Below are 15938 nucleotides of genomic sequence, written 5' to 3' on the forward strand. Positions count from 1 at the left end.
AGATAGTATTTATATCCCCCTTCAGGATCATTGTAATCATTTGATTTGATAGCATCTAAAGCATAATGTAATATCTTGGCGTATACAAATATAATTCTGCTATTCTTATCTTCTATTCTGTTCTATTATCTGTACGCATTATTTTCTTTACCTAGTACGATAAACAAACAGTACTTGGTGGGTGGAAAATTCACTGTTAAGACAAATTGGAAGTCCCAGTTGCTAGTTTAGTATTCTTAGAATACTCAAGCGTGTCAAATTATGGTAGGATAGCTCCAAGAAAATAGGTACTAGTTGATGATGTGATATTTTATGAAGATAGGATCTATCTCGTACCAGAATCTAAGCTCAAAAGAAGGATTATGGAGACTCTTCATGATGCACCATCAGCCGGACACCCAGGTTTCTTCAAAACCTATAGGCAGGTCAGGGAAAGGTTTTCATGGAAGGGCCTCAAGGATGATGTCCTTCAGCATATCAGAAAATGTTGGACTTGTCAGCAGAACAAATCAGAGCACGAGTTTCCAACTAGATTATTATAGCCACTTCCTATTCCAACACAAAAATGGGAGAGTATCTCCATGGATTTCATTACAGGATTGTCGAAAGTGTAGGGCAGAGATTACATTTTTGTGGTTGTGGAAAAATTGACTAAGTTCTCTCACTTTTTTGCTATAGCGGTAGATTGGTTGACCTCTCTAGTAGCCGAGTTATTTTTTAGAGACATTTTTCGTTTACATGGTCTCCCTCGAACCATTGTGAGCGATAGAGATAGAAAATTCCTCAACACTTTTTGGCAGGAACTATTCAAATTGGCAAGTATGGAATTGACACCCAGCACAAGTGACCACCCACAGATAGACGGGCTAACTGAGATTGTAAACAAATGGGTGGAGGGTTATCTCTAGAACTATGTAGCAGGGCAGCAAAGAGCTTGGGTTAAATGGTTATATCTAAGGGAGTACTGCTACAACTCTTCCTACCACATGTCCATCCGGACGAATCCATTTAGAGCTCTCTATGGCAGCGAACCTCTATCATTCATAGATCTGGCTTTGTAATACAGCACAACACCACTAGCTGGAGATTGGATACAAGATTAGCAAGCTATTCTCAGATCTCTTCGAGAGAACATTCTACAAGCTCAGAATCAGCAGAAGATGTATGTCAATTGCCATAGGATAGAATGAAGTTTTGAGTTGGGTGACATGGTCTACCTTCGTCTCCAACCTTATAGGCAAAGCTCCTTGAAAAAGAGCGGGTCTGAAAAACTTCAGCCTAGATTTTATGGTCCCTATCACATTACTCGAAGGGTTGGAGAGGTTTCTTATGAGCTGGACTTGCTAGATGACAGCATAATTCATAACGTTTTCCATGTTTCTTGCCTCAAGAAAGTGATAGGTCAGCATGTAGTACCCTCCATTGGATTGCCCCCACTTGATGTGGAAGGGAAGCTGGTATTGGTCCCAACAAAGGTGATTGAGATCAAAGAAAGGGAGCTGCGTAACAGGTCCATCAAGGACTATCTAATTCGCTAGAAGGATTTGTCATATGAAGATGCCACTTGGGAGGGCGAATCAATCCTGCAGCATCCAACACTAAGATTGCTTGAGGGTAAGCAATCCTAGAAAGGGAGGACTATAATGTCCCCTTCTCTACACTAGACCCTATGGTGCCTTGTTGGTCTATCATTCCATCTAAATAGGCTAACAACACATAATTTGAGGATGCCAGCCAGTCGCAGGAGTCTTTTTGGCTTCGTGGGGGAGATATTTAAGTAGGAACTTCCTATATTTAAGTCACTTTATTTTATAATGTTGATTAATAAAGTTACTTTATCATTTAATGTCACTTTATGAAAAAAGTAACTTAAGTGACTAAAAGACGAAATTTGCTTTTATCCCACATTGCCTAGTTATTTGCATCTTGCCTCACTTCAAGGTTATAAAAACAAGGAACTACATTGGGATTTAGGGCATGAAATATATTATTGTTTGAAAATGACAAAAGGTTGCTTAAATGTGATTGGTCACTCTTGAGGATGAAACCCCTTGAGAGAGTGGAGGAGCTAGACATAGCACCAATAAACTCATTGAAGGTTAAGTCACACCAAACGTGGAACATGGCAGTTGTTCTCTCGGCATAGTTGGAGTCGGCATTCAAAGTAAGACAGTTCTCTAATATTACTAGCAATGAAATCTTGTGTGGTTAGTAGCAGTAGCAGACACCCAACTAGGTTTTAAGTAGTGGTCAATCTATATTCAACAGAATGGTTTGTGAGTACTAGAAGTTGTAGTTGGTACAGACTTATACGCGTTTGGGGAAAGGTGGTAGCCATGGAGTATCCTCATCACAGGAAGACCGTAGTTAGTAGGCCAACTAACGAGTAGTGGAAACCACGGGTAGACTACAAAGTAGTGTAAATGGCATGACAGTTCATTGAATATGGGCAAATTCAAGATATCGAGAGTATTATTACTGGCCGTAGGAAGTCTAGAGTGAATAGGTGATAGCGTAATCCACCTTGGATCATGATTCACATGAGTTGGGCCATTTCTGAAACCAAGTATCCTTTTTGTTCAATTTTGTGTGCATTAAGTAGACATCCATACTCTAATTTGTATTGACGTTAAGTAGTTTATGCTAATGTCCTCCATATGAATGAAACTTGGGTAGTCTAATTACCCCATTGATTATCTCTAAAATATATTATCAATTCTAAGCCTTCTATCGTACATGTTGTTACTTTGTTAAATTTCTATATTGTGGAGGAATTACGGTAGCTGGGTAAAATGGTCAGTTATCAACTTAAATATTTATTGGCTTAGAACAACAGTTGCCCTTGCCATATGGGTAAGGGTTCTTACAAGAATGGATTGTGGAAATCTAATAGATCTTTGCATAATAGTTAGATTCATTTCAATAAAATAGTAGATCACCATCCTTTTTCGCATATCCATCCACATAGATGCATCATCATACTCATACATACATGATAATACATTGCATACATTCATACCATCACTCATCATTACCAAATCATTTATATCATTTTTTTATGAATACATCCACACATGATATAATGCTCCATGGACATTGATGCACACAATTCTACCATGCATAGATGCACCCATATTATGCATTCATGGCATTTTGCATGAAGTATCATGGCACTTCGCATTACGCACCATGTTTATATATATACATACATACATACATACATATACATACATAAATATATATACATGCATACATACACAAATATGTGTGCATGCATTATAAAGATGGTGAGAATGGCATCATCGAGTTGGGCACCACTTTTGACGCCCGTGGCTAACTAGCCGACCCAATTGTCATTATCACCAATTTTTTATTAAATCAAAAACTAAAAAGCTTGATAAAATAAATTTAAAATAAATTTTTAAATTTAAATAAAATAAAATTTAGTCTATTGCGTAGATGCTTCCACTTTTGACTCATGGTTGTGGAGTTCGCACTTCCTAGCTGATGGTATTCCAACTAGTGTGTTATACAATTGACAATATTTCGAGCTGATATAAGAAATAATGCAAAATAACTTATGATTATTATGACTAATGAATGGATGATATGTGGGCCATGGTTCTTATAATAATCACTAGTGATCATCATGAGTAAAATAACAATTACAGACTCAGTGATGGCTATATCACATTTACATTAATACTTAGCATATATCAACAATTATGTCTAAACAACAATTACATATGATTACTCATAGTAACTATAAACAATTATTATAAGTAAATCATGATTTTTGGCTATGAAGATTGGTGTCTTTCCATCATCCTCTTTAGCACATATTTATATTAAGTCCATCAACACTCCCAAGGATAACTACAGAAGATTTGATATTATTACTTATATTTACCTTTGTAGAATAGCTCTTGTATAGAGAATAGAAGGTTGTTGTTGTAACCACTAGTGCAAGCACTATAATTGTACATCAAAAATGACATCCATAGAAGAGCATTCATCAACAGATACATATCTGAGACAACTCATGTTACAGTGAAGATTGCATACGTAATACTAATTATCAGAGACAACATCTCTTTGCCTGAAGTTTACATGCATACCTGTAATCCTAGCATATAATACATTCAAAGATCAGAGACAACTATATAGGATATAGTGCAAATAATACATTGTAATGTCAGAAGCAACCTTTACACATAAACTGCATTCTAAGACTACAGAACTATCCATTATCCATATTGAGAGGATTCATCTTTGCATTTGGAATTACCAGTCATATGTACATTCTGTTATAATCCATTTATCACTGCATTCGCATTACATCGTTGTTGATGGCATTATCATAACCATCACACATACCATTCATTCATTATTGTGTTTCCATTATTGTAGCATTTGGAACTACCTGTCATATATATTTCATTGTCTTCTATTCATATTTCACTATTATTGCCTTCATTTTTATAACAAGGGGCGCATGCGCCAAAGTTCCTGCCTTCGTGTTTTTATGGTTGACTGAAGTAGCTTTTGGTTAAAATATAATGTATTTAATTTAATAAATATAACAACTAAATATTAATGAAAAATATAATATTATAGTGCTAAACTAAATTAAATTACAGAATATAGTTAGTATATTATTAAATTATATAACTGCGATGATATATATTAATTAAAGTTTTAAAAGAATATATAAATAAACATTATATAGCATTGTGCTAAATTAAAATTAGGTGACATTCTAAAGAACATTTATCATACCAAAGATATTTACCAACTAATTATACATAAGATATAGATAAAATTATATAATTTATTTTTATAAGAGTTAAATTGATTAATTTTAATTATTAAATTGTTTAATATATCTTGTTTAAGTAGTAAATACATCCAATTCAAGAAGCTCTTCTCAATATTGGTCGTATGGACAATATTCTTAAGCTTAAATTGCTTATTAATATGTGACTTTGTGTTTTGCATCCATTTGACATCATTCATAAATTTGACATTAAATTTGAAACCAGCATGATTATGTAAACCAGGCCACTAGTATTTTAGGGCCTTTAATTAACCATGGCACACCAATTCAAAGGCACGCGAGATATTTCAATTACCCGCTTTTTCAAGGGGAGCAAGCTATTAACAGCTGTAGAGATTTTTAGGAAGATTTTGTATTGGGATATGATGTCCCTGATTCATCCTATACAAGATTGATAAATGGACTGTGGAAGGCAGGAAATTTTGAATTATAAATAAATTGATAAATATTTGTAGATTTCAAAAGAAAATAATATTTATTATTATTTTTTATTTAATTATGTCGTATATGAATAATACAAATAATGATGTATGAACTAAATTTTTATCACTTAAGTTCATATGAGTTCTTCTTCATAAACTATCCTAAATAATAAATGTGTTTAAAATAAGAAATATATTTAACTCTATATTTGATTAAAATATATATATTTGAATAACATTTTACAAATTACAAAAATAAACATCAACTAAGACTCATTGTTTTTTTTTTTTTTTAAAGTTTATCCACTTAACACAAATGTGGAAAACATAAACTTGCAATTAATGCATTCATTAATAGAGGTGGTAGAAAATGATTGTTTTTTAAAAAGTTTATCCACTTGTCACAAATGTGGAAAAGATAAAGTTGCAATTAATGCATTCATTAATAGAGGTGTTGGAAAAAATATTTGTATATTTGTTGAAAAAAATTGAATTTTTTCATTGTCTTTTTCATCATGAGCCAATACAATTTTTTAAAACCTCTATTTTTCAATTCCAAAAAAGCATGCAAATTAATATAGCTTTTGCAAATATTAGTATATCTTGAAATTTTTAGATTATATAACTAATATGGAACCTCATGATTCCATTAGTTTCCTACCAAAGGCAGGAACTAATAATTCATATATTTGAATTAATTACACATTGTACAAAGAAGATATTTAGTAGTTTAAGAATAGTGTCCAAATAATCATAAAGGAGGCATTATAGGTTCTAACAATTTTTTTGGTCTGGTTTCCCACTTAAAAAATTCGGGTGGTCTAAATTTTTTCTACAGATAATGTGTCTTAGGGTTTTTAGGTGATGTTCATCTTTGAAACTTTTCTAAGCATTAAAAACCTTTTATTATTTGTTTGAAGCCTTGGCGCGTTATATTTTAAGTTATTTTTTAAGTAACTTAACCAAGGGGTTGTGTTTCAATATTGGGGCCTTTTTCTTTCCTAATGTTATGTCTTGACTTGTTTTCCCCACGGGCGCATTATCTTTCCCAAAGTCCTAAATCTTAAGTATTGTAGCTGGCATATATTTTATTTTATTGAAGAGGGTCCACATTTGATCTACGGCCATCATGTTTTCCGGATTTGACATCCTTTCACCCGAAAACCTGAGATGTTTCCAGCTGGTGATGGTCAGGCCCAGACTATTTTAGCCTTACTGAACGAATGAAGATTATTAGAGAACTCTCACATTTTCATGGTTCTAACAGAATTTCTTGCAAAAATGTGAAATGCATACATGTGTACCAAGCACTACAAATAACAAATGACTCAGACATAGTATTGTGTTTTTACTCTATTGGTCTGCAACTCTGACAGAACACACAGGATTATACCATGATGGAAAGATCAACAACAAGAAAGTACCCTTGTTAGTAGGGTCATCCCTTTGAACGACGAGGGGTGGGCCATCAGATCAAAAATCATCGTGTTTTCACATCTCTAACAAAATATTTTGCAAAAATGGGAGATGCTTACATATGGACTAGAGTCAGAGCACAGTCGCAGTAAGTGGGGCATGTCTTGTCAATGGGACTTGAATATGATTGGTCCACGGGGAGTCCACAAGAATTTTTGTCAATGGGGCCAAATTGCTGCTTATGTGAGGGGTCGTAGGAGATAATCGAATGACTCTTGTGTTTTCAGAGCTCTAACGTCCTATCTCACGAAAACATGAGATCCAACCATGTGTCCTAAGGGGCAAAATCCAGAGGTGAATAAAGAATGATCAACTTAAAGGGACTCATGTTGTATGTGCCCAAAATAGATGAAGATCTTTTAATTAGAAATAAAAGTTACTCGAAGGATAACACCATCATAATGAAGGCTTTCATCTTGCCTTAGAGGAAGATCAATGACCCTTGTGTTTTGGCAGCTCTAACAGAGCTTCTCATGAAAACATGAGATGATGCCATATGGCCTCTCTTCTAGTTGAAGTTTGAAATGTCAAAGGAACTTACACGGCAATATTCTTTGCTCTTATTGGTCGAGAAAATGGGCCCGACTGCTGATGGGGATTTTTAGTGCTAGTTAAGATCAAAGTACGAGACGCATCGCGAGTCAAGTGAGTTAAGCAAGGATTGCCAGGTCAAAATGACTCGTGACTCAAGCTTGGCAGGTCAGGTCAGGTGACTCGCCTAACTCGCGAGTCAGGTTGTGACTTGCAAGTCACAACTGTCATGATCTGGCCGCGACAATCAAGTTCAAGTTAGGGGAAAAAAATGGTTATTTTTTTAATATTTCTTTTTGGTCTTTCTTATCCTTATAACCCTAAAAGAGATTTCATAACACTCTATTTTGTATGTGTGTGTGTGTGTGAGTGAGAGAGAGAGAGAGAGAGAGAGAGAGAGAGAGAGAGAGAGAGAGAGAGAGAGAGAGAGAGAGAGAGAGAGAGAGAGAGGAAGAAGGGAGATAGAGTGTCGTTGTTCTGCAACCAGCTGAAAGGAAGAGGAGAAAAGCTTGCATTTGTAACACTGGAGCAACTATATACTTGCATTTAGATCATCAACGAGTCTATAGGAGCTCTTCTCAACACTTGCCAACTCAATTCAAAGAGGTAAGAGTTGATAAGAAGGGAAATAGAGTGCCATTGTTTTGCAACTGGCCGAAAGGAAGAGGAGAAAAGCTTACATTTGTGACATTGTAGAAGCTATATACTTGCATTTAGATCATCAAGGAGTTTATAAGAGCTCTTTTGAACACTTTCCAACTCAATTCAAAGAGGTAAAAGTTGATAAGAATGGAAATAGAGTGTCATTGTTTTACAACCAGCTGAAAGGAAGAGGAGAAAAGCTTGCATTTGTGACATTGGAGCAGCTATATACTTGCATTTAGATCATTAAGGAGTTTATAGGAGCTCTTCTCAACACTTACCAACTCAATTCAAAGAGGTAAGAGTTGATTTTTTGGATTTAGATGATTTTTTTCTCTATGCTTATGGGTTTTGTTTTACTTTAGATCTTCATAAAATACAATGCTTAAATGGTAATTTTTGGTCTAAAATATTTTACTGCAGCAACCTTGACATTTTTCCTTACTCATAATGGCTCCTCCAACTAAAAAACCCAAGCTCTCTAAAGGCAATAAAAAACATGAGTGCTGGAAGTACACCACAGACTTTTCGCGTAGATGTAGAACTCAAACAAAATGCTTATTTTGTAAGGTCATTAATAATGGGGGGATAAATAGATTGAAATACCATATCACTGGCATACATGGTCATGATGTACAAGCCTTGTAAAGTTGCAACTGCTAAGGCTCAACGTTTTTGTTACGTTGCCTTAGAAAAATATAAATAAGAAAAGGAACTAAGACAAAAATAATTAGCTAAGTTAGCTTAGATTGGTTCCACTTACCATCCACGCTCATCTAGAACTTATTTTATATCCAATTTTACACCCCTAGGTTCAATAGGTTGTGTTGGAGAAGGTTCTTCCCTGTCCCCCTATCGTCCTAGTGCTACTGCTTCTACATCTATTCCTTGCACTATTAGTGGCACTGCCCCTAATAGTAGTATTGGCATTACCTTTTGTCTTAGAGTTAGAAAATCTAGGTTGGATAATTTTTTTGTACCATGTTCCACTCCTGGTGCACAACCCTCACTTGAGAGCTTGGGCTAGAATAGGGAGATTCATGAGGCTAGAAGAAGAGCAATTTGCAAGTTTTGGTTTCTCTACAACATTCCATTTATAGCAACCATGTACTTCAACTTCATTTATATTTGATTGTTTTAAGTTTTAAGTTTTAAGTTTTACTTTTAATTTTGAAAATAAAATTTTATAATTTTAACTTGATATTGAAATATGCTAATTTAAATATTTTTATAAACGTAACAGGACTCCTTATTGGTAGGGGATGATTGATGCAGTTTCCATCTGTGGTGCAGGGTTTAAAACCCCCACTAAAGATGAGTTGAGTGGCCCCCTCTTACCACAAATGGTTGAGGAGATGAAACTTGAGTTGGAGGACCATAGAAAGATTTGGAACCAAAGGGGGTGTACCATTATGATAAATGGATGGACAAATAGGAGGAATATGACTCTCCTATATTTTCTTGTTTCTAGCGAAGGTAATTCATCATCCTCTACTTCTCAAAGTCTAAAATTTAATGTATTATTGAATAACTAAATTTTTTTTATTGATTATTCAATGATAATTATTTTGTTTTATTTTTCACTTTCAGGACCCACCATGTTTTTGAAGTCTATAGATGCTTCCTCACATGTCAAAAATGCAAAATACTTATGTGATGCTATTAAGGAGGTCATAAGGGAGGTGGGGGAAGAGAATGTTGTCCAGGTGGTGACTGGTAATGCAGCTAATTATGTTGCCGCAGGTAAAATTTGAACTTCTAAATTTCTAAACTTTTTATTTAGTTTTTCATTAGATTTTGAAAATTAGAAGTTTTTTAACACATCTAAATTTTTAATTGTTTACTAACTAATTTAAAATTGCTGCATTAAAAATTTTGATTGAGAGACACCCAAGAATCTTTTGGACTCCATGTGTGGCCCATTGCCTCAACCTCATGTTAGAGGATATTGGCAAGATTGAATGGGTGAAATCATGTGTTGATAAGGCCAAAAATCTTTGCAAGTTCATCTATAATCATGCATTAGTCCTCAACATTATGAGGGAATACACGGAGGGAAAGGAATGGGCTTGTCTCAGTATAATGAGATTTTCCTCTAATTTTATCACACAAAAATCCCTGTTGAGTTCAAGGTTACCTTTGAGGTGCATGTTTGTTGGTACGCAATGGACTTACTCATCCTTTGCCACCACCCGCACAAGAGAGATGCTACAAAATGCATTTATGATGAAGGTTTTTGGGAACCATGTAAGGAGATTTTAGAGGTAATTTAAATTTTAAAAGCTTAAGTCTTAAAATTTATAAATTGATTTATCTCATACATATTTTCATTTTATTTTCACTGTGCAACTTTGCAACGTTGCATTATTCACTAAATTATTTTTTTGTTTAATTGTTTTGTAGATCACTGAGCCCCTTGTAGCCCTCCTACGAGTTGTTGATGGGGAGAAGCCCGCTATGGGCTACATATATGAGGGCATGGATAGGGCCAACAAGCCTATTAGAGCCAAATATGTAGGAGTTGAGGACAAGTATGGCCCTATTTGGGACATAATTGATAGGAGATGGCAAAATCATCTTAATAGACCCATCCATGCAACAGCTTATTACCTCAATCATTTCCCATTTCCCTAATGATTTCAAGGCAAATGAGGAGGTTCTTAGTGACCTATACACTGTGATATTGAAGATGGACACTAATGCCAAAGATATATTGCTTGAGATGGGTGCCTATAATAATGCAACAGGGCCCATTTTCTTAGGTCAAATTTGGAAAGAATGTCGTACAAAATTGCAAGCAAGTAAAAATTGCAGCTTAAGCCTTATACATACCATAGACAAATATAGGAAGTGCAGATTAATATATATGTATTTTGTGAAATTATCTGATTACTTAGCGATTTGATGCTCTTCTACTCCTTCCATGCCCTCCTCTAAATGGAATCTTCTTCCTTATATACCCTTGTCTTGCTCAATGGACACAACCTTAGAAATGCTGGTTGACCGTTTTTAACAAATTAAACTTAGTTGGTGCAATGTTGATAATAATCTTTTAGGCATTGTTGTAGACTTGTTTAAGTCTCTCCAACAGTGAGGCGATAAGATTAAAAACAATAAGGACATGTTTGGGCATTAAGAATCTTTAGAAATGAATTAGGAATCTTCCTTGACAAATTAAATTTTACATTGTTTGAGGACAAGAAATCTTGCGACAAGCGCAACTAAATATTAATAGCCATTGATTATTTCACTAAATGGGTATAGGATGTGATGTGCCCACAAAAAATGCAACCTCAAAAGTGGTGGTTGAATGCTTGCTGAATAATAGGCACCAGGTTTGGCATGCCAATAATAATTGTAGCTGACAATGTGCTCACTTTACCTTCACTAAATGGGTAGAGGATGTGATGTTCCCACAAAAAATGCAACTTCAAAAGTGGTAATAATAGGCACCAGGTTTGGCATGCCACTAATAATTGTAACTGATAATGTGCTCACTATACCGGATCTTCTTAACACATTCATCCCCTTATCATCTACCAGGAAATGGACATAAAATCCAATAAAAAAGCATCATGAATATAATTGATAAAAATTTAATTGCTAACAAGAAAAGATGGAATGACACTAAGGTTTAATATTTGTACACACAAAGTGACATATGAGAAGGCTATTACTAAAAGCCCTTTCGATTTGGTGTATGTTATTGAGGCCAAATTGCCAATCAGCCTTGACAAATTAATATAGTAGATTGAGGGAGCAGAAGTTGATATATCCCAAAGAATACATCAATCAACCAAATTGGAAGAGATATGAAGGGCAGGCCATGATAGGATTTCGTGGAGGCAGTAGAAGATGAAGTACAATATCGGATGTACCTAACAAGTTCAAACTACAGGGGAAGGAACAAGAAATCCAATAAAAAAAGCATCATGAATATAATAGAAAATTTTGGCTAGTAAAATATGGAATGACATTAATATTTTTTATTTGGGTAGATAGAGTGATGTATGAGAAGGCTACTACTAAATTTACTTTCCGAATTGGTGTATGTAATTGAGGCCAAATTGCCAACCAGCCATGATAAATGAATACCGTAGATTGAATACAGTAGATTGACTCATATATCCCAAAGAATATATGAGTCAAACAAATTGGAGGAGACATGAAGGGTAGGCCGTGATAGGATTTTGTTGAGGCAGCAGAAGATGATGTACCTCTTTGATAAGAAGGCTATTGGAAGGTAGCTTCCAGTTGGGTAGCTTGTACTTGTGGAATTCTAGGTCTGAAGACAAGGGAAAACATACAAAACTTGATGCCCTATAAATTAAGCCTTATCAAATTTGACACTTTGAATTAAGTCTATGGGAAATCTTCATACCTTATGAGTTAAGCCTTATCAAATTGCAGAAGGTCATTTGTCCTCGTAAAGAAGCAAGTCCCTATATATACTTTTTCTAATGATCAAATTATCCTCATTGAGAAGCCAGGTATGATGATTGAGCCCTGGCCACCACGGTTAAGTTACTGAAGTGATGAAATGAGCAGATTTAAGGAGAAAGATATTAAGTTTCATGAAAACCAAAAAAAGTTCCTAGCCTTTGATTCAGAATGTTGTATCCAAAGATCTAAAAAGCTGACCATGGAAGGAGACCTCAACATAAATAAGCCCACAAACGTTTAGAGATTTAAAAGTATTGCTCACAAAAGAATAAATAGAATAAGCCTCCGAGCATTACTTGAATTGCTTGCAAAAGAATAAATGGAATAGTATTAGTTCTTTAATGGATGGGTAATCATTCATTGCTTGAGATGATTCAGTGCCTCAAGGACTTTTAACATTCAAAATGAATATATGATAACTGGAAAAGGAATAAAGCCCAAGCCATTGTACCCATCTCCAAGAAAAATGACCATGCTCTAAATTTGCATTGTAATGAGCAAAACCATTTTTAGAAAAAATTCCATGCTATTCAAACTATGATACAGAAATGTGTAGTACAATTCTTTACCACTTGTTTTAGAGGTTTTGCGAACACATGTCAAACCCATAAAATTATTTCTACAAGCACACCAACAAATAGAAATAAACAATGATATACTTTGGAAAGTGAGCAATATTAATACCAAAATTTTAAAATGAAAAGACTATTTCCCTTGCAAACCATATGTCAAGTTGGCATCATTCAGGAAGGCTTCAGTACCTTCTTTGTGCATCTACTCCCCAAACACGGATTTGACGATCATAAACAACAGTTTCCTAGTCAGTCAACAACTCACCGTCCATTTTGTAAACAATTTCCTGTATAAAACCACCAAAGAATCCTCCTTAGAAGCAAAAGAGATATTCATTAGAAACATACATTAAGGGGCATAATTTGTAGCAGCTTATCATGAGAGAAGATGAGAATTGAGAGTTCAAAACCTAAAAAGGAGAGATCTTTTGGAGGAAAGGAAAGTCATACCTGAGACAGCTTATCCAACTATATATAATCAAAATTTGTGAAGGAGACACTTTAACATATTCTATATTCGACTATCTCATAGACATCAAGGCCTCATATCAAGTGCAAACAAGTTCTGGCCAGTGTAAGGGTTCTTTAATAGGCTAAATTTTGGGGTTAATCATTTAATTTTACTTACGTGTGGGTTTTGGTCAATTAACTAAAGAGATGGATCAATCTTCAATTAAAAAGGTTGAAGTTAATGAACTCTTTCAATTTTATAGCGATAAATATTTCATTATGCCAAGTCTATATTACAAAATTACAAACATCTTTTGTTTTGTAAATTAGAATATATTGCAAACTATTATAAAGATGTGAGTTTCATTTTATTTTGGTTTCTATAAATTAAACCTTTGGTTAAGTCTCTAATATTAGTTTAAGTTGTCATTTAACGAATTTGATTGACACAAATTTTAACAAGAGCTTTGGCGAGTAGGAGTCCCTGCCTTTTGCATCGGCGGAAAATAGTGAGTTTGAGAAACCAAAAGCAAAGTTACATATTTTATGTAATTCTTAATATATGTAGTAGCAGCATGTTATTGATGAGTAAATGGCAACTAAGAAGCGAGGCAAATTGTGTTAGTAGTTGTTAAAAAGGAGCAGCAAAGAAATGAAATGGGAAGTAGTGAATGGAATGACGACAAATGAAATTTAACAAGAGTATAGTGTGTTGTGTGCCAAAAAGGTTTAAATTGATACTAACTATGTACTATTTGATAGAGCAGAGAATAAAGAGTAGCGAATTTGTTATTGTAATTTACACAAAGCACAGTGGTGCTGAGGAGACATGTTGTTTTATGCCTTATTTATCTGCATTCTTTTTCAGAACCAATATTTTCGAAGATGGGTAGTTCAGCCCTATTATTTTATGTCAAAACTTTGGTGCCTTAAAAATTTGTTTAAATCTTGGCTACATTCAATGGACAGATGATTAAATTTGGTAGAAATGGCTAACGTTTTAACTGGGATTGCCCAAATAGGGTCAGAATCCCACCCTTTTAAGAAATTTTTCCCAAAATCATGAGAATTTTGACCTTCCGCTTTAACTCAATTTCTTTGATGTCATTTTGGAATCACGAGAACATGGTGAATTTGATGAAAAAGCCACTTGAAAGAAAGAATTTTGGCCGATTTCCAGACTTCAAAATATTCTGTTGCTGGCTGGGATTGCCTAAAATGAGTTGGAGCCGACCCTTTTGGGGGATTTTGCTCAAAAATTACCCGATTTCAGACCTTCCATATTGAACAATTCTTTGTCTTCAGCTTAGGAAACATTAAGTATTTTACAAATTTGGAGAGGAAACAAGTGATGGGGGCTGGAATTTAATAGAAATGATCAAAGTTTCATGGTTCAATTGCCCAGATAGGGTTAGAATCCTACCCAATGCCCAAAAAACATTATTTCTGCCCCATGGTTTGAGCTTGGATTTGAGTTTCAAGTTCAATTGGAGCAAAATGAATGAGAGTTGAGCTAAAGGGTCTAATTGGTGAAGCAATTGAGATAGATTATAGTTCATTTTTAATGGAAATGGGCAAGCACACCCTCCTTGGACAAATTTCCCACTAAGCGTCGAAAGGTTTTGACATGCCTAACAATTAAATCGGCACCTAGGTATTTGACAAATGATGAATTCAACCAACACACGTTGCCTGATACTATGCCTACTTCCAGTACCTTCTGAAATGAGCATACTATCTGCAGACCAATTTCAATATTAACATGGGAATTATGTGAAACAATATAGATGTGATGTGGATGGGAGTCATGGATGTCAATGGCAGCTGCCCTTAGGTAGAATGACGAGTTTTGCTTCCCATGCCCTCGCATTTATGGAAGGTATATTGGGTTCAGTGAGACTAAGCACTGGGTGAAAAGAAAGATAAAAGTGGCAAGCAGAGTGACCCAAGCAAGAGAAGCCCAATAGAGAAAACCCATTTCGTTGACCATACAAAGCCCCAATTTCGTTTGCCATAATTTCATAGATACCCATTTCATCTACAGTTATTTCTTATGTACCCATTTTATGCAAATGACAATTATCCTCCCATAGCATAGCTATAAACCAAATCCACACTATAACAAGAAAGACAAAACAGAATACTCACTATTATTTCAAGTTGTGTTCTACTGAGAGTTTGCTTGCCATGCTTCCCACATACGTAATGATCTATTAGGCACTTGCCAACTGTCTGCAAGAACAAAAAATATTCCCTCAAAAAACTTCATCGCACCCAGTAATTTGCACTCATTTAAAATGAAACTTTAACCAGAGCAAAATATGCAATGGGTGCTTAGATTTACCATAACACGAATGCCAATCACCTGAAACACAGTAATATCATTGTTACCCTTCACAAGGGCGGAAAGGGTCCTGTTAACATGTATAGTCAAGCCTTCATATCTCTGCTTTTGCAAATCACGCTGACTGTTGTTCTATAATTTTGAAATTGGTAAACATTTGAACATCGTTTATCCACCTCTACTATCGGTGGCTCTCTGATGTTAGCATAATAAATGCTAAC

The 15938-nt window shown here is 34.9% G+C and overlaps 1 pseudogene across 1 annotated transcript in view; it reads right to left on the bottom strand.

The window, feature by feature from the left end:
- Window positions 1-13195, bottom strand: part of LOC149556972 (SUMO-activating enzyme subunit 1B-1-like) — a 201552-nt pseudogene extending 188357 nt beyond the window's left edge. The window contains exon 1 of the transcript XR_016364820.1: window positions 13113-13195. The product of XR_016364820.1 is annotated as an SUMO-activating enzyme subunit 1B-1-like (transcript). The remainder of the gene's footprint in view (window positions 1-13112) is intronic.
- Window positions 13196-15938: the final 2743 nt, after the last annotated feature.

This window comes from Cupressus sempervirens, chromosome 5 (genome assembly GCF_028749045.1).
Source record: "Cupressus sempervirens isolate cs-2001-9-10 chromosome 5, ASM2874904v1, whole genome shotgun sequence".
Classification (NCBI taxonomy): domain Eukaryota; kingdom Viridiplantae; phylum Streptophyta; class Pinopsida; order Cupressales; family Cupressaceae; genus Cupressus; species Cupressus sempervirens.